At 44.4% G+C, this 24992-nt stretch overlaps 1 pseudogene; it reads left to right on the plus strand.

Moving 5' to 3' along the window:
* Positions 1 to 24283, plus strand: part of LOC131481526 (midasin-like) — a 60513-nt pseudogene extending 36230 nt beyond the window's left edge.
* The last annotated feature ends 709 nt before the right edge of the window (positions 24284 to 24992 follow it).

Below are 24992 nucleotides of genomic sequence, written 5' to 3' on the forward strand. Positions count from 1 at the left end.
TCACTTGAGGGACTTGATTAGTTACCAGAGGATTGTAACATCACTGTACTATTCAGGGTTCTGTTGGCTACCCTCGGGAATGGGGCACAGTGTTTGACCTTTCCTAGTCCATGTGATTTGTTCAAACCATTAGGAAAATTTCACCTTAAAAGTTATATATTTGAATTTGTAAACAGTGAGGTGAGAAAGCTGAGTAAAACTCCAGTATCACATCAGTTATTATGTGATATCTTATTCTTTAATTTCTCTTTGTAGAAGGATGTGTCTATGTTTATGTTTCTTTGATTTTAACAGCTGGTTTCTGCTACTTGACTAAATGAGGTACCTTATCCCTTGGAGTTTAAAAATTGGCTGGTATCTTTTAAGATCATTTTATCATGAGCATTTTCAGTTGAAAGGTTCACAGAATTTTTCAGTTTTAACACTTTTATACCTACCATGCAGTGTTTTGAAGCCGTTGTATTTTGCACCTAGAAAAGTTTAGAAAGCTAAGTAAAAAAAAATGCACATGTCTGTCTTTTTTCTGGAGTAGAATTCAAAAGAAATCCATGTATTTTTAAGAGTTCTTGATTTTATAGGCTGTATTTGTCTATGTGAAAGTCAGAGTTACAGAAAAAGAGAGAACCAGAAACCAGAGAAAGAGATCTTCTGCCTACTGGTTCACTCCCCAAGTTGCCACAATGGCAAAGCTTGAGCCAAGTCAGAGCTAGCATGTTTGCCTGGGTCTAACTCTGGATCCTAAATACTTAGGCCAACTTCCGCTGCTTTCCAGGTGAATTATCAGGGAGCACCTGGGATCTGAATCGGCACCCATATGAGGTGCTGGTGCTGTAGGCAGTGGCTTCACTTACTGTACAACAGTGCAAGAACCAGATTTTACCTTTCTTCATCCTAAGAGAAATGTCTATAACTAAAGATCATATGTATTGCTTAAGCCTTATTATTTAGTGTTAAAATTTTCGGATAATAAGACAGGGATATCATTTCTAGTATGTTACAAAGAAAAATGATTAACTTTCTTTTGCTTTTTAATTTTAAAGGTTTTTGTGGATCCTCTTACAGTAATTGATATGGAATTTATTGCCAGTACTTTGTTTCCAGCCATTGACAAAACTATTGTGAAGAAAATGGTCGTTTTTAATAACCAAGTAGGTACCCACTTGTTTTAATTGTTCTTTATTGCCCTAGCTGTATATGACTATTTCCTCAACGTGGTGGTGCTCTACCAAATCAAAGTTTAATTTGAATAAATCACTTAGAATTCTATGAATTTCTTGTGGAAGGCAAGCTTCTCATTTGAATGATACAAGAATTAATTTTGTGTTGTAAATTTCATTAATAATGCTTATAGAGTATTTCTGGCTTCTGGCATTTGAAAATCTTATGTGGAAGAAAGTAATCTGAGTGAAGCCTGTTGACTCTGACCCAGATTACATACCCTGTAGTACACTGGGAACACTGACTGTGGTACCTGGCAGCAGGACATGTTTCCCTTATTTTCCCATATTTTTTTCCAGATTGATCACAGAGTGACTGTTGAGAAGAAATGGGGCCAAAAAGGAGGACCCTGGGAGTTCAATCTCCGGGATCTTTTCAGCTGGTGTCAGTTAGTGCTCATCGACCACTCCCCTGGTTATTACGATCCTGGCCATCATGTGTTTTTCGTCTATGGGAAGAGGATGAGAACCCGGGAAAACAAAGAAAAGGTGAGTTTCTCCCTTGATCTTTGGGTTTCTTTCCATATTAAAGTTGACTTCTTCCTAAAGAAGAGAATGGGCATATCATGCCAAATGTTCCCATCTATTTTCTCACAGTATAAAGTAGTTTACTTTGGAGGATGCAGTTAGCCTATTTATCTAGATCTACATAGTCATAAACCTTCTTTAAAACAGTAGGGCTCCATAGTGATAAACAACTAGGTCTTCATCATCTGGCCAGGCACAGAGGTAAGAAAGTGCTGGGAAGTCAGGAGACTCAGTGGCTTTTTACCCTCTTAGTAGCTGTTATCTTTGGCTTTTTTTTGAAGTTTTATTTTTATTAGAAAGTGAGACATACATAGAGGAGGAGAAACAGAGAGGAGGAAGATACTGTTTTCCCTGATTTCACTCCCCAAGTGGTTGTAATGGCCGGAGCTGAGCCAATCCAAAGCCAGCAGCCTGTAGCTTCTTCCAGGTCTCCCACGCTGATGCAGGGTCCTAAGGCTCTGGACCATCCTTGACTGTTTTCCCATGCTACAAGCAGGGAGCTGGATGGGAAGTGGGGGTGCTGGAATACAACTGGTGCCCACATGGGATCCTGGCATGTGCAATGCTTGGACTTTGCCACTAGGCTACTGCACTGAGCCCTGTAGCTGGTATCTTAAAAGATGAAAGCACAGCCCCTTTGTCTCTGGTATCTTGTGTTTCCACTGGATTCTCAAAATGGTTTTGTATTATGTGGCTATTCTTTTCTTGAACTCAGAATGTTATGCGTGTAGCCTTCTTTTTTCTTAAGATTTATTTTATCAGAAAAAGAATTACAGAGAGAGTGAAAAAGACAAAGAGATCTTGATTCATTTTACAAACAGCTGCAGTGGGCACAGCTGGACTCGTCTGAACCAGAGAACCAGGAGCTTCTTCCAGATCTCTCCTGCGGGTGCAAGGGCCCAAGGACTTTGGCTATCCTTGATATTTTCCCAAGCCATTAGCGGGGAACTAAATTGAAAGTGCAGCTGATACCTGAATTGGTGCCTATTGGATGCTGGCACTGCAGGTGGAAGCTTAGCTGGGTATGCCATGACAATGGCATATTCAGTCTACCCTTATAATAGATGGCTGCAAGAGGTAAAGGAATTATGATTTTTGTTATATAGTGAATCTCTAAAAGCATAAGGAAAAAATGAAAAGAAAAAAGATAAAAATAAGATACAGTGAGTCTCATCACTTTGCTTGTTTCCTTCTGAAAGGCTTGAATGGTTTGGTGGTGTGGGGCTGATGTTGTGATAGAGCAGGATGAATAGTTGGTATGAACTTGGCTGCTCCTCTTTCCAGCAAGCTCTATTAATAATGTGGGAAGGCAGCAGATACTGGCTCACGTGCTTGGGCCTCTGCCACTCAAGTGAGGGACCAGGTTGGAATTCCTGGTCCCCGGCGTTGTCTTGGTTTAAACCTGGCTGTTTTAGCCATTTGGGAGGGAACCAGCAGATGGAAGATTTTGCTTGTGTTTGTGTGTGTGTGTGTGTGTGTATGAAAACATTTGAAATAAATAAGCTTTATTTAAAATGGAATTTGTGGAGTAATTTTTTTGTCTTCAATTTTATCATTTTTCTTTAGGTCATTAGTGTATTCAAGGATGTATTTGATTCAAATTTTACTCCATACCTGGGGACCAGACTGCTTCATATCACTCCCTATGATGTCCAAGTGAGGAGAGTAGTGTAACCCTCTACTTAACTGAAAATTTTCTGTTGCTTATTCTGCTATTCAGTTCTTTCCCGGGGCACCTATGTGCCTCACCCATCACACAGACCCCTGTCACTCCTGCATCAGTCATTCCAGTCATTGAAGCTGATCATGAAGTGTGTACAGATGAGCTGGATGGTCATCCTTGTGGGGACAGCCTCGGTGGGCAAGACCAGCCTGGTACAGCTTCTTGCACACCTGACTGGTCACCCACTAAAGATCATGGCTATTAACAGTGCAGTCTACATCACGGAGCTTCTGGGTGGATTTGAGTAGGTAACATTCTGTCTTTACCTTTTTTAGGCTAAAAAGCACCATCCCATGATCGATAGAGGGTCTTCTGTGTCCAATGGCTAAATTATGTGCTCCCCAAATTGTAGGTTGATCTCAGGCGACCTTGGAAGCCTAAGGTGGAAGACACAGTGAGGGCACTGCTGCGGGACAGCTTCCTGGTCAGTACTGATGATGCTGAGGTCGTGCTGCGAGCCTGGAGTCACTTCCTCCTGACATACAAGCCTCAGTGTTTTGAAGATGATGGCAAAGGCATCACAATGGAGAGTGTCAATAAACTGGAAGCAGTGTTACTGCTCATGCAGCGGCTTATCAATAAGATCAACTCTTACTCCAAGGCAGGTGTGTATATTTGAAATATGTCTCACTTTTTGTGATTAACAGGTACAAGTTAAGTGTACATCTTGTAGTCCCTCATAGCCAGAAACAGTTGCCCAGTGGATTTTACTTGTGATGTGGAAAGGGTCATACAACAATTCTAACACAAAGGACTCAATGAAAAATCTCTAGCCAAAGGCTATATGCACCATAAATTACAAAACATTTGACAAATCCCAGTTGTTAATGACAGTTGCATGATGTAGCCAGTGTAAAGGAAACCTACTTTAATGCACTAATTACATTGTGCCAGCAGAGTGCATTCCTTTTTTATTTTATTTTTTAAGATTTATTTGGTGCTGGGATAATGTCATAGCAAGCCATTTTTCTGCCTGTGGTGCTGACATCCCATATGAGCTGCTCTGTTTCCGATCCAACCCCATGCTAATGGCCTGGGAAAGCAGCAGAGCTTGGGCATGTGCCCCCGTGTGGGAGACCCAGAAGAAGCTCTTGGTTCCCAGCTTTGGCCCAGCCCAGGTCTGGCTGTTAAGGCCATTTAGGGAGTGAAATAACAGGTGAAACATCTCTCTGCCACCCAGTTTCTTCATAATTGTGTCTTTCGAGTTAAAAAAGAAATAGATCTTTAAAAATAAAATAGTTATTTATTCGAGAAAGGTAGGGATGAATTGAGAGGAGATAACTTCCTTCTGCTGGTTCACTCCTTGGAAATGATCTCAGCAGCTGGGGGTTGGGCTGAGCTGAAACCAGAGGCCAGAAGCTTCGTTGGGGTCTTCCATATGGGTACAGGGACCTGTCCACTTGGACGAGCTTCTGTAGCTTATGCGGGTTACCAGACAGCTTGATTGGAAATGGACTCAAATAGGTGCCCATATATGATATTGCTGTTGTGGGTGGTTTCTTGACTAGCTGTACTACAACACCAGACCCTGAGTACGTTTTTCATGTGATAGGAGAAATCCAACAACAGGTGGGAGATGTCTTTGTGCTTCTGTTACGGTTTCTTAAATTGTAACAGAAATATCTTCATTGTTTCACCCTAGCATTAATCCAGGAGCTTTTAGCCATCAATTTAGAAAGTAAGAAGTATTTTTTTGTCCAAAACATTTTTGTTAATCTGTGATTAAACAGGAATCTCCCCCCTTTCCCCTAAGATCCTCATATTTATTCTGTGTTGTACCTCACAAAATTGAACTGCAGTTCTTTTTTTCTTCCCCCATAGGGTATAATAGCTTTTATTATGCTAAATATACATAACATAAATTTTACTATTTTGATAATTTTTAGGTGTGGTATACAACTCAGTAACTACCTGCATATAATTGTATATGACAGTTTTGAAATCTCTTTATTTAAAAATACAGTTTGCTCAGATTTTTTTTTAGTATCCTATAACCATTTTTTTTTCATTTCCCTCCTTTATTTCCCCGCCCCAATTTTTACAGTGGCATGTTTTCATTTCACATTATAATCACAGGTTTAACACTCTATTAGGCAATAATATCTACACAAACCATTAGGCTTAGTGAAATAACCAGTCCCCAAAACACAAATAGAATGCTTTCTGTGATCTATGATAATTAATACACAGAGTACAAAAAATGTAATCTATGTGAGTGAAATTGGTATCCTGGGATTTGATTATTGCTTATAGCCTTTCTCTATACTCCTGAGTAATAGTAGGGTTTTGTTTTTCTACGAACTGCAGTTCTTTCAATAGAAGTTTTTTAAATTGTATTGATTTTTAATAAGTGCTATGGATGTTTATTTTGTCTGTGATATTTCAGAGTTTGCCAAGCTTGTGGAAGACTTCCGACGTTTTGGGGTGAAGCTTATGCAGTCAGCCAGTGGCTGTAGCCAGGGCACTTTTGAATGGGTAGACAGCATGTTGGTGCAGGCCCTGAAGTCTGGAGACTGGCTGCTGCTGGACAGCGTTAACTTCTGCAAGTGAGAGTCTTACGCTTCACTGCAAATGGGCCTGTTTGAAATTTGTGGTTATCAATATCTTGTCAAAGTAGAAACCCAGGTCGAAGCACCATCCTTTTTTTTCCTGTGTCTTTTCATTTCTATTTGTCTTTATTTTATTTGAAAGGCAAAGAGAGAGCTTTATCATCTGGGATTCATTTCCCTTATGGTTACAGTAGCCAGGTGTGGGCCAGGCAGAAAACAGGAACCTGGATCTTCATTCAGGTCTCTGAGGTGCATGGCAGGGACCCAGCTCTGTGAGCCAACACCTGTGAGCCATCACCTGTTGCTTTGGAAGCAGAGATGGGACTCAAATCCAGGCATTCCTGTCTGAGCAGACATTTGCTAAATGTGCCTCAGTGATGATGACATTTCATTGGGTAGGTTGCTGTTGATTCTGTGAAATGTAAAATCCTATATGGGATCCCAGTGTGTGCAAGCTAGGGACTTTAGCCGCTAGGCTACCATGAAGGTCCTGGAACTTTTTTTATCTGGAGTATTTGACTTAGAAATCTAGCTACATTCTTTTTCTTTTCTTTTCAAGTTCACCACTTTTTTTTCAGATTTATTTATTTTTACTGGAAAGTCAGATACAAAGAGAAGAGGAGAGACTAGAGAGGAAGATCTTCTGTCTGCTGATTCACTCCCTAAGCACCCGTAATGGCTGGAGCTGAGCTGATCCAGTGCCAGGAGTCCGTAGCATCTTTAAGGTGTCCCACACAGGTGCAGAGTCCCAAGGCTTTGGGCTGTCCTCAACTGCTTTCCCAGGCCACAAGCAGGGAGCTTGATGGGAAGCAGGGCTGTCAGGTTTAGAACCGGCGCCCATATTTGATCCTGGACGCGTTCAAGGACTTAAACTGCTAGGCCATGCGCCGGACACTCTAGCTACTTTGTAAAAGATTTAATAGCATTAGAAGTTGGGGGTGAGGATTGAGGAAGGAAAGGACTGTAACTGAGGGAATTTCCTATCATTTGGCTTTGTTTCACTTACATTAGCAAATATTTCCTGTACTTACAATGTGAAATGCATTAGGTTGGCAGTGTGCTTTGGGGAGTGAGGAGACTAGTGTGGACATCTCCTCTTGCAAGAGATCACAGTTCTTAATGGGGCAAATGGTCCTTATTGAGAGAAAGAAGAGGGTCAGAAGCAGGTGCGTGCCTGTGTGAGAGACTGTAGTATCGAGGCGATGTGCCAGTGTGTTCATCTTTTGAATTCTGTCTGTGCAGCCCATCAGTGCTGGATCGTTTGAATGCATTGCTTGAGCCTGGAGGTGTCCTCACTGTTAGTGAGAGAGGAATGGTAGATGGATCTATTCCCATGATAACACCACATCCCAATTTCAGGTATTTGTAACTTTTGTGTTTCTGCCAAAGTATCTGACAGTGGACGTGTAGTAGTACCTCTGTGTACATATTACTCATCTGTGGAGCCATGCGTTGTTTGCCTCATTAACTCAGGTAACAGGTATATACTGAGACTGTAGTATTTGCCAGACACTGTTAGGCTATGAGGATGCAATAGGAAACAAGAGCAGGGAAATTTCTCCTTGGGTTGGTGGTGTAGAGTAGCCAGGAGTTGTTTCCTGTGGACCATGACAAGAGATAATGACAGTGTGGACTTGTGGTGAAATGGAAAGGACAGCCTGATGGTCCTGTGGTTGAATCATTGCATGAGAGGTGGAACCAATTACTGAGAAAGGTAGACTGGCAGAGGAAGCAGGGCTGGCATGGGGAGTGTCAGCAAGAAATAAGTGTTCAATAGTAGACAGGCATGTAAGTTGTCAGGTGGATAGGCATGGATAGATAGTGGTGTGAATAGGCATTGGATACATGAGACTAGTGTTTGCAGAATATGCTACTCCTTTTCTGCCTTCTGCAAATTAGAATTATGAATCAGAACTGGCCCCGATTTGAGAACTTTGAAAGTGAGATTTTTAACATTCTCAAATAGCAGTACATCCAATACATAGCCCTGGGGAAGTAGGATTACAGACTGATGGATAGGGCTGATGCTGCTGGGAAGCAGGAAGAAGGAAGCAGCTGACTGCAGCACCTTGGGAACTGATGTAGCCTGTTTTGATGAGCTCCCTTAGCTAAGAACGTACCACAGGGGCTTGGTGAGTAATGAAGCTTAATTCCAGTAATGAGGGAATTTATATAATCTTATTCTGTAAATGCTTAAGCGTCATTTTATTTCGTGTTTCCACTGTTATAACGGTTACTGAGGGAATTCTTTGCAGAGATCTGTGACCTAACATTATTCTTTAGATGCTTAAAAATTAAGGAGAAAGACACACAAAAAATTTAAGGGTAAAGACTGTTCTGACGTATATCGTAATAGCAACTTCTGTTCCCATGTAATACTAAGGTATTTCAAATTCTCATCACTAAAATTTGTAAGGAAAGTATACGCAATTCTGTTACATTATGTTAATTTTTATTATCCACATTTTTTGCATAACTATTCTGCTTGGAGAATATGTTGTATGTGATGTGTTTTCACATATTCTAATCTGGATACCACTGCTCCAAGTAATCACACTTATTTTCTTTATTTTCTTTGCACTTTTTTCATTCTGAGAGTAGGAGAAGGCAATAGTAATATTGTCTGGCTTTTAAAGTAAAGGGATGGGGCCCAGCGCCATGGCCTAGCAGCTGAAGTTCTTGCCTTGAATGCACCGTGATCCCATATGGGCACCAGCTCTAATGCCAGCAGCTCCACTTCCCATCCAGCTCCTTGCTTGTGGCCTGGGAAAGCAGTTGAGGACGGCCCAAGGTCTTGGGACCCTGCACCCACATGGGAGACCCAGAAGAGCTCCTACTTTGGATTGGCTCAGCCCCAGCCGTTGTGGTTACTTGGGGAGTGAATGATTGGATGAAAGATCGTCTCTCCTCCTCTCTCTATATATCTGACTTTCCAATAAAAATAAATAAATAAAAAAATAAAGGGATGAAATCCTTCCTTTTTTTTCCTGTAAGATGTATTTATTTTTATGCAAAGTCAAATATATGGAGAGAAGGAGGAAACGGAGAGGAAAATCTTCTGTCCGATGATTCACTCCCCAAGTGGCCGCAATGGCTGGTGCTGCACCTGTCCAAAGCCAGGAGTCAGGTTTCACACGCAGGTGCAGGGTCCCAAGGCTTTGGGCTATTTTCAACTGCTTCGCCAGGCCACAAGCAGGGAGCTGAATGGGAAGTGGGCTACTGGGATTAGAACCGGCATCCGTATAGGTTCCCCGCACGTTCATGGCAAGGACTTTAGCTGCTAGGCCACCATGCAGGGCCCGGGTTGAAATACTTTGTCAGAATACTTTGTTGAGTAAAAAAGTAGTTGAGTTCACGTTGTCTTTTTTTTTTTTAGATGTATTTATTTAATCAGAGTTATAGCATGAGGGAGACACCATAAACACACACATACACAACGCTTCCATTGTTGGTTTACCCCATAGATGTTTGAAATGAAATGGCCAGCCCTGGGCCAGGCTGAAGCCAGGAACCCAGAGCATTGTCCTAATGTGCCAAATAGGTGACTTGTGGCATATAAGCACCAGAGATATCCTCTTATGATTTCTAGACCAAAAGCAGATTGTTGTCTGGAAGTAGAACATCCAGAACACAGTTACCCTTTTGGGGTGCTGGCATTGTAGGCAGTGGCTTAACCTGCGTGTCACAATGCTGTGTCCCGCATTAACTGGCTTTTCTAATCTGTGGGAACGTTCATATAAATCAGTGAATGTGTGTCTATGATACAAAATTTGTATACTAGTTGATACATTTACTTTAGAGCAGGATAGAGAGCACACCCTCATCTGTTGGTTTACTTTACAAATAGAAGGGCTGGGGTGTCAGAGCTAAGAGCCATGAATTCAGTCCAAGTCTTCCACGAGTAGGGGAACCTGCCTGCTTGAGCTACCACGCCTAGCTCCTGGGCTCTGCGTTAGCAGGAAGGCTGAGAGGTTCTGTGATGTAGAATGCTGGCTTCCCACATCGCGTGTGCCCATCCTGGTTAAATAGTTTTATTTACATTGTTTTGAATATAATATAAATATGTATTTCTAATAAATAAATTAGTGGCTGGGTATAACCACTATCTACTGAGAGCTATTAGCATGAATAAATGTGTGTTTATTTATATTAAGCTATATGATTGAGTCCGTTTGTCACATCAGCCACTTTTCAAAATTCTCACATGTGAGTCAAGGCTATTTGGATAGTACAGCTGTAGAACAACTTCACCCTTGCTGTAAGTTCAATTTCACCCGCTGCTAGAGTCAAATGTTTATTGCTCCATCCTCCATAGAAGCAGTGCAGATTCATCTGGAAGCCAGTGCCACATGTCTGAGAAATTTTTACTCCAATTCTCTCTCATCTGGGATCAGCAATATCTTCAAAATATTACAACCAAACGTAACAGGTAGGCACTTCATTTTGATTTCTGGGTCTCATCAGTGTTTTGGAAACTTGTCCATTGATTTTATGGGGAAATAGCATCAGAGTTCTGACCATAAAAATACTTCTTACAAGTTTGAGAATATCCCAGATGCAAATTAATTTTCTTTATTTGAAATTGTTAATTAGCTTGTAGTTTATGAAAGAGGCTAAGGAGTACAATGTAGTGTAAAGAACCCAGGAGTTAGGATCTCTCGTCCCAACTCTGCCACAGATAAAGTTGGCAGTGTTTCAGTTCATAATTTATACTTGTATTTGAAAACTAGGGGAATTGAGTTCTTACTGCTCTGATGTTGCTTCCACTATTAACAGGTAGAGTTTTAAATTTGACTTCCTGAAGGGTAAGTTACACAGAAGAGAGAGAAAGAGATATATTCTGTCTGCTGATTCACTTCCCTAATGGTCACAATGGCTAATACTGGGCTGGCCTGCAGCCAGGAGCTTCATCTGGGTCTCTTACTTGGGTGAAGTGGGATCCAGACATTTTGGCCACCTTTTGGTGCTTGCCATGGCTACTAGCAGGGAGCTGAATTGGAAATAGAGCAGCTGGGACTTGAACCCATCTGGGATGCTGATGTATCAGGCAGTGGCTTTACTTACTAGGCCACAGCACTGGACCCAATGAAGCAGTTCTAAAAAATGAAAAAATAGATTGTCTAGGCAAACAAAAGTTTCTTTTCTTAATAAAGAGAGCAAAAGTTATTTAATGAAGCAATAAGCAATAATGAGAGTAATGGAGCATTTCACGAAGGTTTTTGTCACCCCTTCATCCCTCCATTTTCTTTTGATGTTATTCAGAATGTGCAGATAACAAGTATTTCTGTTGGAAAAATACATGCATTATTTTAAATTAATTGCTGTTTGTACTCTGAAGGTACCAATGATACTAAAGGTAGTGAAGTGAATGGGAAGAAACCCAACAATAGAGTAGACTACTATGATAGCTGGGCTATTGCAGAACTCAATCCTGGCTTTACAAGGAGAAGGATAGACGCAGAGTGGCAGATGCTGCTTGTCCTCTTTGGGAAGGCATGAGGTCTAACTGCATTTTCTTTTTCAGTTAGATAGTGCTGTCTGTTAATTGAGCTTTAGAATATGTGTTCTTTAAAAAAAAAGGAAAAAACCCAAAATACAAAAAGAATATGTGTTCTTTGCTTAAAAGTATGTTTCTCTTCACAGTTCCTCCTTGGTAGGCTACAGTATGGTGGATGCTTTGAAACTTGAATGCTCTACTGAACCCTCCTGTTCAACCACCTTCATCTAGATGCTCCCAGGGTTCTTGTGTACCTTACAGAGGACATGTCCAGTCTGAGCCAAAGGAACACGAGACAGCAGCCTTTACAGCTGATGCTGTCACAGTGGTTGTAGAGATATTGTCTTTAAGAGAAACACATTTGAACTTTTTTTAGTAGATTTGTCTTTATTTTCATTTGAAAGGCAGAGTTACAGAGAGAAAACAGAGACAGAGATCCTCCATCCATTGGTTCACTCCCTAACTACCTGCAATGGCCAGAGCTGAGCTGATTAGAAGCCTGAAACTTCCCTTAGTACCCACATGGGAGTACAGGACTCAAGGACTTGAGCCATCCTCTGCTTCTCTCCCAGGCCATCCATAGAGAGCTGGATTGAAAGTGGAGCAGCTAAGACACAAACCAGTGTCCAGAGGCCATGGTGCTGGCCCCTGAGTTGCATTTATTATTGAAAGTGAACACTGAGGTGTTATTCATTCTGCCATGTAAATTTTTTCATGGCCAATGGTGGTGGGTTCAGTAATTGTACCCACAAGTTCTTTTCAGAAGTGTTTTGAGGTTGTGAAAAAATGAATTCATTGATTGGAGCTATTTTGCATTTGGAAAGGAAACTAAAAGATGTGCCTTCCTGCATTTCTCATATCCTAGGGTGAAACCCATAGCATTTCCCTGTCCATCCCTGAGCCAGCATGAAATGATGAAAGCACTGAGCTGAAGCTTAGCAGGGAACAAGTTGTAAGCTCCAAAATTCTCTTGTTCTTCTTTTTTTTGAAACTAGATGAGTTTGTGGTTCCTCTGGACCCCCGATGGAATATGCAGGCTTTGGACATCATTAAAAATTCAATGGACTTTGACCCACAGAAGGAACCGCGGCTGTTTACCCTTTTAGAATCTGAGGCAAACAAGTAGGTGACAGCTTGCTTTGGATCCTGTTGGCTTTATAGATTCTACCTTTCCTAAGACTGTCAAATGCAGCTTGTGTGTGTTCACTGTATGTAAATACCAAGAAGCTCAAGGGTATTAAAAGTGAGTGCCTTCAGTCTTGCTAATTGTTATTATCTTAAAGTCATCCTTTATCAAAAGATTATTCTTTCTTGTGGTCTTCCGTAACCTCCCACTGTGAGAAGTCCCTCATTGTGTTCTCACATGTCCTTTGCTCAACCATCTGTTATTTCTCAGCCATTTTCTACCCTCACTTGTCGGAGACATTCCTACCTTACACTCGTATGTAGATGCAGATAATTGTCAGAATGATCCTTCCTCATTTTTAGTGGCTAGTTGATGTTTCAAAATTGGCTGTTGGTATAACTAGGTTTAAAAATTATTTTAAAATTGGAATATAGAGTACATTATCAGCAGACACACTATTAATAATTATGTAAATGATTGCAGTGAGTTTTCAGGAAGCGAACCCAGGAGTGTGGTGCAAACTCTCACCTGAGGCTGCTTTGCTTTCCCCTTAGTCGCCTCCCCAGGTAACTTCCAACACCGGAGATGAATTTGGTCATGGCTGGTTTGAAGAGCTCTCAGGACAGTTTGTAACATCACGGCAGAGCCAAGGAGTGAGGCCTGGAAGCCTGTGTAGACTTAGCTTTGTCTCTCCGTCCTTCCTCTTCTCCCACTTCAGCAGCCATTGTCTGCACCTCGTAGAGGCAGGAGGAATGGCAGGATGGAAGTAGAAGTTCTCAGCTTCCCCAAGATCCAGCTCCTAAAGGAAATCATTGAAGGTGTTCCCAGCCAGTCACTAACCTTGCTTTTAAATCTTCTTCCGGGACCATCATATATCTTTATCGGGAGAAACGGATATTTACTGAAGCCAACTTAGTTTCTGCTGGTGTTAAAAAGCTAAATAGTGTTTTGAGAATGTCTTTTGAATTCCATAAAGGTAAGAACATTGGTGCTTACGTTCTTTAGTTAAGCATAGCATGGCATAATGCTGCTGACCTGCAGCAGCTGCTACTGTTTATGGATTCTTGTTGATCTGCTGGCCTTTCTGTAAACATATGAGCTTCCTTGTTGTGGCTGCCAACCACTGCCCAAGCCTGGACTCGGCGCAGAGCCTCAGCTGAATGTATCTCAGGTGTCCCACCTCTCTTGCAGCACCCTGTGAGATAGATGCTTATGTCAGCAGTGAGGGAAGGGAGACTCACAGGTGCTCAGTCACAGCGAAGCCAGAACTTCCCAACTAGCCCTACTGGGCCTGGTGCACATGCAGAAGCATTTGATTATAGGAAAGAACAGTTTCTCATCTTTTATATTTGTTTCAAGAAAAAGATATCTGCTTGTCAAAGTTCCAAGTTATAGAAGCATAACTTCATTTATATAGAAGCTACTGTTAGTTTCATTGTCTTTTTATCTTTTTAACTAACCACCCATATGCATTTACGCTTGATTTTCTTTTTGTGTTCAAATACTTAAATATGTATTTTCATTTCATAATTTGAATTTTTCATAAATGTTGTATCTATAGGTATGCTTGGATTATTTAAACTTAGTAATAGCAAGCATACATTCTTTTTTAGTTCCACTTTTGAAACTTGACCTTTGTGTTGATGATGTTAAGTTCCAGGCTTAATTTATTCTGAAAATGTCATGAAATTAATCTTAACTGATGGCATGCCTTTGATTTTATTTATTTTAAGATCCAGAGAGCTATCACAGCCTGCCTCATGAGATTGTGGTCAATCTTGCTGCCTTTTTAAAACTCTTTGATGCACTAGTCCTGCTGTCGGTACAGTCCTCCCAAGGGGTGGTGTCTGATGCCTGTGTCAGTGAGGTAGGAAATGTGCTTGTTTTTCTTTTGTTTATATACTTTGCTTACTTGCAAGACTGATAAAGAGAAGAACACTTCCTTCCCAGTCAGTGTTTCACTCCCCAACCATGTGACAGCTGGGGAAGGTTGAAGCTAGCAGCCTGGAACTCAGCACAGCTCTGCGCGAATGACAGGAACCCAGCTACTCAGACCATCATCACCCACTGCCACCCTTCGTACATGTTTACAAGCAGCTGCAATCTCAGGAGTACAGCCACATTTCCAGTTGCGGCGTACACTATGGGATGCAAGTGTCCCCAAGCTTCCTCTTAAGCTCTTAAACCAACCATCCACCCGTTACTATTTTAAGATTGTTTTAGTACAAAGATTCAAGGACAAGACTGACTCCAGTGTCTCATTTGTCCAATATTATTTGATAAATTGTATTGTTGTTAACATTAGAAACAACGATTTATGTATTTCTTTGAAAGAATTACATGCAGGAAGAGACATGGGGTTCTTCAATCAGTTTTACTCCCCCCAGTGGTTACAACAGCTGGAGTTGGGCCAAGCTGAAGCCAGGAATCTGGAGCTTCTTGTAGATCTCCCTTGTAGGTAAAGGGGCACAAGTATTTGTGCCATCTTCTGCTGCTTTCTCAGGCCATTGTCAGGGAGGTGGATCAGAGATAGAGCAGCCTTGTGTGTTAGCTAAGAGTTAGAATGGAAGTGAAATAGCAGGGACTCAGATTGGCACCCATATGGGATGCTGGCACAGCAAGGGGAAGTTTCATGTGATATGCCACAATACTGTCCCTGGAGAAAATCTTTGTAATCTTAAGGGTAGGCAAAGGTTTTTTAGTGTTTTTAGCAGTGGGAAAAAGTAAGAAAAATTAAACCTGCTGTTATTTTTTATGGATACCTGTAAGAAAAAAGCAAAGAAGAAACTGCTTGTAAGATAATGTAAACTGAAAATTAATCAGGAGATTTGAAAAAATCTTCCATGAAGACATAGATATCCAGGAAGAATTAGCAAAATGGCAACATCTTCAGTTATCCAGGAAGTAGGAATTAAAACCATTTGGTCAAATAGCTAGAATTCAAATCACTGATATTAGGTATTGGCAAATAAATACAACAATTAGGACATTTTTTTACATCTGCTGTTTGGAATACAGAATAATGCAGCTCCTTTTTATACTTAGGGTATGATCCAGCAGTTTCATTTTCTATAAATAAACTTTGTACTTCAGGTACTAAGGGAATAAGACCTTCACTTTCTCCATGTACCTGAACGTTACTTCAGATATCCTTCTGTAACAAAACTTTTTTGTGCATATTGAGTGTTGGTTAATTGTCGAAGTCCAGGTCATGTGAGATGTTAATGAGCAGCCTTGATTTACTGTGTTTTTAGATCTTAGGCTCTGTGCAGTGGCGGGACCGGCTTTGGATGGTGGCTGACACAGTCAAAGTGGATGCTCCAGGTCTGGCCCTGCTTCCTCTCTATTGGCACTGGGTTTCAAAGCATTTGGTCCGTCAGATCCCCCAACTTCTACTGCATCATGAAGAGAAGTAAGCCTCATATTTGGAGTGATAACATTGAAATGTATTGTACAGTTCATTTTGAACACAAGCTGGTTTGAAATTGAAACTGATTCATTTTGTGTACTTTGCTTTATTCTGTTTATTGATGACTGTAAGTGAAATGAGAGAAGTAATTGACTTTTCTTGCTATTTGCCTCTTATTTCTCTCCTGTCTCTTTTCTCCATTAAAGGTGTTACAGAGAGCTTCAGACAGTCTCAGAACATATTCAGAGTTGTTTGAGGAGCCCAACTGGTAGCTTCCCTGGTGTAAAGAAGTTGCAGAAGTTCCTGGGATGACCAGTTCAATTTAAGGTACATGTGAAAACATGTAGTAAGTGAAACGGAAATTGACCTCTGAGGTTTCCCTGGACCCTAGGAGCTAACATTCAACTTTACTTACCTTTCTCTAAAAAGTCTACCTCCCAAACATTCTGACAGCATTAATTGGTTTTCAGAGTTTTAACTATTGTTGTAAAAATCGCTTGAGCATGAAGAATAGGCACAACTATTTTTCTAGAAGCATCAAGAAATATCTTAAATGTTTTCTTAGCCAAATAAACTGCTATGAAAAACCCCTGCTCTGTACTAAGCTGTCCTGTGTTTTATTGTTGTAGAACAAGCTGCTGGTGGATTGTTTTATGCAATTGAAAGTCCTTCACAAAGCCCTTGCAGTCAGGATGCGGACACCCACATTTGGGGAGAGTGGATGGCAGGAAGAAATTAATCATCTCCCAAGTGGTTGCTTCTGAGTGGACAGTAAAAGCAAGCCTCTTGCAGGCCTGGGCTAATACTCTAGAAGATGTCAAGCTAGGTAATGTACTGTAGCACTTGATACCTTTTTTTTTTTTTAAAGATTTATTTATTTTATTACAAAGTCAGATATACAGAGAGGAGACACAGAGAGGAAGATCTTCCGTCCGATGTTTCACTCCCCAAGTGAGCCGCAACGGCCGGTGCGTGCCAATCCGATGCCGGGAACCTGGAACCTGCTCCGGGTCTCCCACGCGGGTGCAGTGTCCCAAAGCATTGGGCTGTGCTTGACTGCTTTCCCAGGCCACAAGCAGGGAGCTGGATGGGAAGTGGAGCTGCCAGGATTAGAACCGGCGCCCATATGGGATCCCGGGGCTTTCAAGGCGAGGACTTTAGCCGCTAGACCACGCTGCCGGGCCCGATACCCTTTTTTTTTTTTTTAAAGATTTATTTATTTTATTGGAAAGGCAGATATACAGAGAGGAGGAGAGAGAGGGGGGAAGATCTTCCGTCTGATGATTCACTCCCCAAGTGACCACAACAGCCAGTGCTGCACCAATTCAAAGCCAGGAGCCTGGAACTTCCTTCCGGGTCTCTCATGTGGGTGCAGAGTCCCAAGGCTTTGGGCTGTCCTCAACTGCTTTCCCAGGCCACAAGCAGGGAGCTGGATGGGAAGTGGAGCTGCCGGGATTAGAACCGGTCCCCATATGGGATCCTGGCGTGTTCAAGGCAAGGACTTTCGCTACTAGGTCACGCTGCCGGGCCCACTTGAGAATTTATTTGCTCTTGCTGCCAACACATTCTTCCTCATTCTGGGGTATAAATCTCATTAAATATGTGTCATTGTATTGAGCTAAGCTTTATAGTCAAACATTTAATTCCAGCACTAGATTCATGTCGGTATTAGTAACATTGTTTAACAGATGGAAAACTCAAAGCTCAGGTTAAGAAACCTAATGGTGCTAACTCAGATTATGTGCATTCTTGTAACTGGTTATTGGAAGTACAGACCCTGAACTCCTGCCTGCTATGCTTTAATGTAACTCTTCTTTCTTTTGTCCAGATCAGTTGAAGAGTCTTGTGAATGTCCAGTGTTTAGAATTAAAAGCCAAAGGGCTTCCACTTGAATTTATGGAGAAAAAGCAATGTGAAACGTCCTCCCCAACCCAGCCAGGCACTGCCTGCTTACCTCGACTCACTCAGAGTGTTCAGTTGTGGCCTGCCATGGAGTACCTGGCTATGCTTTGGCAGTACAAAATGGTAGCAGATATCATGACACGGGCTTTTCTGAGAAGGTCAGTCATTATTTCAGTTACTTTTTGTGTGTGAACTTATTTTCTTGCTCAGTCATTGTGTGATCTTGTACGGTAAAGCACAGACTTGTCTGCGGACGGAATGGTGGCGGAAGCAGAGGAAGGGCAGTTGCTACTTTGAAAAGCTGAAGCTTTCTCAGAGTTCTTGGCCTGTGTCTCTTCTGCCTCTGCAAGTCACTAAGTCTTTTTTTTTTTTTTTTCCAAAATGGTTGCTTGCTTTAAAATGAATGTACTGCATCTGTGTGTTCTGTCTTCCCTTATGTAGTTTTCTAGATGCTCATTGATAATCCACTTCCTCTCCTCTTGGTATTCATTTTTCTAACAGGCCCAGCAAAACTTGGCAATGCCAGATGGATGAGATAACTCATCACATCACGTTTTGTCTTAAGTATACACCAAGCACTCCTCAGGAACTTCAAGACTTGTGGTCCTTGCTACATTATCAGAAGGTAAAAATCATGAGGCAGGGACAATGCAAGCTTGGGGTAGGTGTTCCAAGACAAAGGTGTGCAGCCTTCTGGGTCATGTAGCTGAAGCTTAAGTGAGGAACTAGAAAAGCACAAAAATATCCAAGTTGCTAAGCTGGTCAATACTGATGGAACATATCTCAGATTATGTGAATTTTTAATACATGAAGTACATAGAGAGGATTAGCACAGACTTAACAGTGTTTGAATTCTGACAAAATTAAGACATCCATATCAGGAATTGAGTCTTTCTGCGGGCAACATAGAAGTAATATACATCTGTCATGATCAGCCCTGATAAAATTCATCTTGGGAGTGGCAGACATTTTCTTTTTTTTTTTTTTTTTTTTTTTATAATCCATTTTATTGTATTGTTGTTGACATTCTTTACATAGTTAACTATAGTTGAAGGAAAATCAAGAAAGAGAAGAAAAAAAAAAAAAAAGGTTCAGGGGGATAGGGAGGTGGGCAATGCTATTATGTCCATATTGTTTCCATCATGTATCTGAGGTAAAAGGGGATATTGAGGGAGAAGCCCCACCCGGTTTCCCGCCCACCCCAAGTCCCGGATGTGGGGCATGCTCTGAGATATGTGCTCAAGTGGAGTTAATAGTTCTCCAGTTATGAGTCACTGCCAGTTTCGCTCGATGAGGTGGTCCACTGATTGATATGGTCCATCATGAAGTCTCCATTTGTCCCATATTTCGCTGCCAACATGTAGCTGAGATGAATGATTGTCCTATTCTGTCTTCTGTCTTTTCTTGGTTAGAATTCTGAGTCCAGCAGTTCAAGTGGGGAGATCTCCAAAGATACTTTGAGGTATTCCCAGACCAGATTCTTGTATGTTCTAGCAAGCACAGGGCCCGGCACAGTCCATCACCCTGATCAGCTGGTGGTTGCAATTGCTGTGTTGGTTCTGTTTTCAGTCCCGAGTTGCACTGGAACCAATGGGTGTTGCAGTCCAGTCTGGTTCGGCCCTTACATCAACCAGTGGGAGCTGTAGCCTAGTTGGGGCGACCCACAATAACCCCCACCAGACCGCCCCCTACCCTGGTTTGCCAGTATGTGTAGCAGAAGACCAATTTGTCCCCCATCCCATTTGGCTCTGGTACTTGTCAATGGGTATTAAAGCTTGGTTTTATCTAACCAACTCAACCATCCAGCCCTCACAGATATTGTTGATTACCTCTCTATCTAGCCATCCCAGCCCCCGTCCTAGTTTTCATGCCCTCCCACGGGAATAGTGACCCAAGAAGGGGGAACCCACTTTTTCCCTCCCAGGTCTCTCTGTCCCGGTTTATGCACTCTTTAGGTGGTCCTGTGATTTGACTCGACAGAATTAGTCCCCAGTGCCAGCTTCTGCCAGCTGATGCTGTGGCCCTGATCTTGTCCACATGCAGCGCACAGGTGTTGTAGCCTTGCTTAGTCGTGTCTGTCTCTATCCCAGCCAACACTCTCCAGTGGGAGTGGTTGTCCAGCGAGGGGACCAGCCCCTTAACCCCCCCGCCAGCTCTGCCCCTCCCTTCCTGGATCTCACGTGTGCTGGATGGGTGCTGCATTCATATCCAGTACAGGCATCCACGCCCTGGCGTTCCATAATGTGTACTGGTTTTGTCGCAACCAAACCCGGCCCATTCCACACTCTGTTCTGGTGATCGGATTTGCCAGAGGATGACATGAACTGATTCAGCCTGGTCTGCTCCTGACCCATGCCGAATGCATGCCAGTGGGAAACTTTCCATGGCCTATTCTGGGCTGTTTCCAATCATGCTTCTTGCACTTACCTGCAGGGACTGTGTCCTGCCAGAGGAGTTGCCCAGGCTCCTCCATCAGAACCCCTCCCAATGCCAGATTTTGCGCTTGCCAGGGGGTTCTTGAGCCAACCCTACTCAGTTCACCTCCTGTCCTAGCAGGAACAGTGGCTTTTCCTGGCTGGCTTTCACCCCATTCTGACTCTTGTTGTTGGATGTTTCAGCCCAGCCATGGCTCGTCCATACCCACATACAGCTCACACATGGCTCAGAAGGGGATTGAGACCCAGCCTAGTCAGTCCCACATCTACCCTGTTTCTCCATAACACCAGATGGTGCTGGGATCCGAACCGGCCTGGTGCATCCAATCCCAGCCCACACTAGTGCCTCGGGTGACTGCAACTGTTTCCTAGATAGAACGCAGCCCCCATTCCAGCACATACACCCCTTGGTGGGAACCTCATCCCAGCTGTGGCATCCCAGATTGGGACCGTTCCTAGCCGTAAATCACGCACCTGCACGTGGTTGCTCCGAGGACCATTAGGTGCCAGCCAGCTACACAAGCCGGAGCTTATCTTTTACTTGATAGGTGTTCAAAGCTCAGCATTATTAAGGGATTGGAAGTTCTTCAAAGGAAGAGTTACTGGCATTGGGAATCTTTAGGATTGACTCAGATCCCAGAAACAGTGGGGTCACTCTAGAGCTATCTCAGCAGCGATTCAGATGTCCAATACCCCAGAGCTCCCCGGCCGGGCGGCCAGCAGGCACAGCCTGGCGCCAAATGGCACACTGGCCGCCCGGGCCCAGCCCGCCATGAGCCATGGGCACATGGCGGGCTGGGTTCGGGATCCGAGCTAGACGTCCTCTCCCGCAGCCCTCGGCTCGCCTCTGGCAGCCGGAGGTTAAATCCTGCAGGCCCAAGGTTGCGCCCCTCCCCAATCCCGTTCACCCACCACCCAATGAGGGTGGTGGGTGGGTCCCGGACATGCCCAGTCACGGAGGCCTCCCCCCTCGGCGTACTCACCCCAGAAGGAAGCAGGCCGCACCCAGGCATGTCCGGGCCCAGCCCGCCATGAGCCATGGGCACATGGCGGACTGGGTTCGGGATCCGAGCTAGACTTCCTCTCCCGCAGCCCTCGGCTCGCCTCTGGCAGCCGGAGGTTAAAAACTGCAGGCCCAAGGTTGCGCCCCTCCCCAATCCCGTTCACCCACCACCCAATGAGGGTGGTGGGTGGGTCCCGGACATGCCCAGTCACGGAGGCCTCCCCCCTCGGCGTACTCACCCCAGAAGGAAGCAGGCCGCACCCAGGCATGTCCGGGCCCAGCCCGCCATGAGCCATGGGCACATGGCGGGCTGGGTTCGGGATCCGAGCTAGACGTCCTCTCCCGCAGCCCTCGGCTCGCCTCTGGCAGCCGGAGGTTAAATCCTGCAGGCCCAAGGTTGCGCCCCTCCCCAATCCCGTTCACCCACCACCCAATGAGGGTGGTGGGTGGGTCCCGGACATGCCCAGTCACGGAGGCCTCCCCCCTCGGCGTACTCACCCCAGAAGGAAGCAGGCCGCACCCAGGCATGTCCGGGCCCAGCCCGCCATGAGCCATGGGCACATGGCGGACTGGGTTCGGGATCCGAGCTAGACTTCCTCTCCCGCAGCCCTCGGCTCGCCTCTGGCAGCCGGAGGTTAAAAACTGCAGGCCCAAGGTTGCGCCCCTCCCCAATCCCGTTCACCCACCACCCAATGAGGGTGGTGGGTGGGTCCCGGACATGCCCAGTCACGGAGGCCTCCCCCATCGGCGTACTCACCCCAGAAGGAAGCAGGCCGCACCCAGGCATGTCCGGGCCCAGCCCGCCATGAGCCATGGGCACATGGCGGGCTGGGTTCGGGATCCGAGCTAGACGTCCTCTCCCGCAGCCCTCGGCTCGCCTCTGGCAGCCGGAGGTTAAATCCTGCAGGCCCAAGGTTGCGCCCCTCCCCAATCCCGTTCACCCACCACCCAATGAGGGTGGTGGGTGGGTCCCGGACATGCCCAGTCACGGAGGCCTCCCCCCTCGGCGTACTCACCCCAGAAGGAAGCAGGCCGCACCCAGGCATGTCCGGGCCCAGCCCGCCATGAGCCATGGGCACATGGCGGACTGGGTTCGGGATCCGAGCTAGACTTCCTCTCCCGCAGCCCTCGGCTCGCCTCTGGCAGCCGGAGGTTAAAAACTGCAGGCCCAAGGTTGCGCCCCTCCCCAATCCCGTTCACCCACCACCCAATGAGGGTGGTGGGTGGGTCCCGGACATGCCCAGTCACGGAGGCCTCCCCCATCGGCGTACTCACCCCAGAAGGAAGCAGGCCGCACCCAGGCATGTCCGGGCCCAGCCCGCCATGAGCCATGGGCACATGGCGGACTGGGTTCGGGATCCGAGCTAGACTTCCTCTCCCGCAGCCCTCGGCTCGCCTCTGGCAGCCGGAGGTTAAATCCTGCAGGCCCAAGGTTGCGCCCCTCCCCAATCCCGTTCACCCACCACCCAATGAGGGTGGTGGGTGGGTCCCGGACATGCCCAATCACGGAGGCCTCCCCCCTCGGCGTACTCACCCCAGAAGGAAGCAGGCTGCACCCAGGCATGTCCGGGCCCAGCCCGCCATGAGCCATGGGCACATGGCGGACTGGGTTCGGGATCCGAGCTAGACGTCCTCTCCCGCAGCCCTCGGCTCGCCTCTGGCAGCCGGAGGTTAAATCCTGCAGGCCCAAGGTTGCGCCCCTCCCCAATCCCGTTCACCCACCACCCAATGAGGGTGGTGGGTGGGTCCCGGACATGCCCAGTCACGGAGGCCTCCCCCCTCGGCGTACTCACCCCAGAAGGAAGCAGGCCGCACCCAGGCATGTCCGGGCCCAGCCCGCCATGAGCCATGGGCACATGGCGGACTGGGTTCGGGATCCGAGCTAGACGTCCTCTCCCGCAGCCCTCCGACATTTTCATTTTAGTATCAAACTCTCAGAAATGTTCATTTTAAAATTATATGAGGTCTTTAGAGTCATTTAACTCTCTCTCTTCCTTGCTACTCCCGTCAAGAATTCCATTACCAACCCACTTTTATTTCAACAAATTTGGGAATTATTTTAGTCACACATGTATCTATTTAAGCTTTCATTGTCATTTTATCCACTGCCACATTATGAGTTTATTTATTGTCTCTCAATTCCAATTCCACTTTTTGTTGCCATCTTTTGTTATACTGGAACTGAATCCTATAAAATTTCTGCATCACCAGCTGACATTATATAGTGCTGAACTGTGTCAGGAAGACACAAGGGGGTCACTGCAGGATGGAGGGGCACCTCTCGGTTCTCGTGTTCCCATTCTTGCCGTCTCAGTTCTCCAGTTGGGGACAGCCAGCAGTGTGTGTGCGTCTGACTACAGCTTGTCCAGGCTCTCTGATGGAAGCCAGCCTACCCACCGTTCTTCACTCAGAATCCCCTGTTCTCTGACCCTTCCCTTTGCATTTCTTTCTGACTGAAGTCTATTCTCTTTGCATCCTTGGGATTTATTAATGGGAATTTTTTTCCTTTTTTTTTTTCCTTTAGAGCTTGGTTTTAATGATGATCATGCCTTTCCCTTGACTCAGTTTTGAATGCTTGTACTTGTGGTTATGGAACCTTTGAGTTGTTTTGTCTCAGTATTTTGAAGATTTCTGACTGTGGTTATTTTTTAATTCTGCCTTGAATTATTTCATAGATCATTTATTTTTTCCTTCTGTCTTTCCTATCTGTTTGTTTTATTGCTTTGCAATTTCACTCAGTTTTGTCCAGATGTTAATTTCTTAGGTTCTCTGCTATGCACTCTATGTTCTAGGATTGGTGATTTGAAGAAAAACCCTTTCATCATCTCTTTTTGTACTTCCTCTTCTTATTTCTGCAGTTTCTCCTTCTGGTACTCTTCGTAGGCGTGTATTGAATGTTTAAATTGTGTTGCATATATCCTTACCCTTTTCAGCTCCCTCCTTTTCTGCTCTTTCTTATAGTAATTATTTCTGTTTTATTTGAAGTATAGCTATGGAGTGATATCTGTACAAACACAGATCTCTCATCCATTGGTTCTAATTCTCAAATATCTGCTATAATACAGTGTAGGGCCTGGTCCAAGTCAAGAGATCGGACCTCCATCTGTCTCTCTCACACAGGTGGCATGGATCCTGGCGCTTGAGCCATTGTTTGCTGCCTTCCAATATATGCCTTTGGAGAATGTGGGTATTAGCTAGCCAGGACTCAAGACAGCTATTCCAGAATTTGACCTTTGCTTCTCTGGTAGAGATTAAGCTAATAGACCAAACTTGCCCCACCCCCTTTCAGCTGACCTTTAATAGTTTCCTCATTTGCATCCTCTTGTTGTCCTTTAATTGCATATACTGTCAGAATTCTGAACTCTGAGATCTGTTTATTCCTATCATCTGCTTTTTCATTCAAATATTAAAAGGGGTATCTTGAACTCGATGCTGTTTGTTGAATTTTTTACTTCAATGGCTGTTTTTCATTCTGTTGGGCTCTTTTTTTTTCCTCTTTATGTCTGCCTTCTGTTCTCTACTATGTTCTGCTTGGTTTAGAAGTTTGAGTCTTATTTTATGCCATAAATTGTATAAAATTGTTGCTTCGTATTAATTTCCTGT

Source organism: Ochotona princeps, chromosome 12, assembly GCF_030435755.1.
Source record: "Ochotona princeps isolate mOchPri1 chromosome 12, mOchPri1.hap1, whole genome shotgun sequence".
Lineage (NCBI taxonomy): Eukaryota > Metazoa > Chordata > Mammalia > Lagomorpha > Ochotonidae > Ochotona > Ochotona princeps.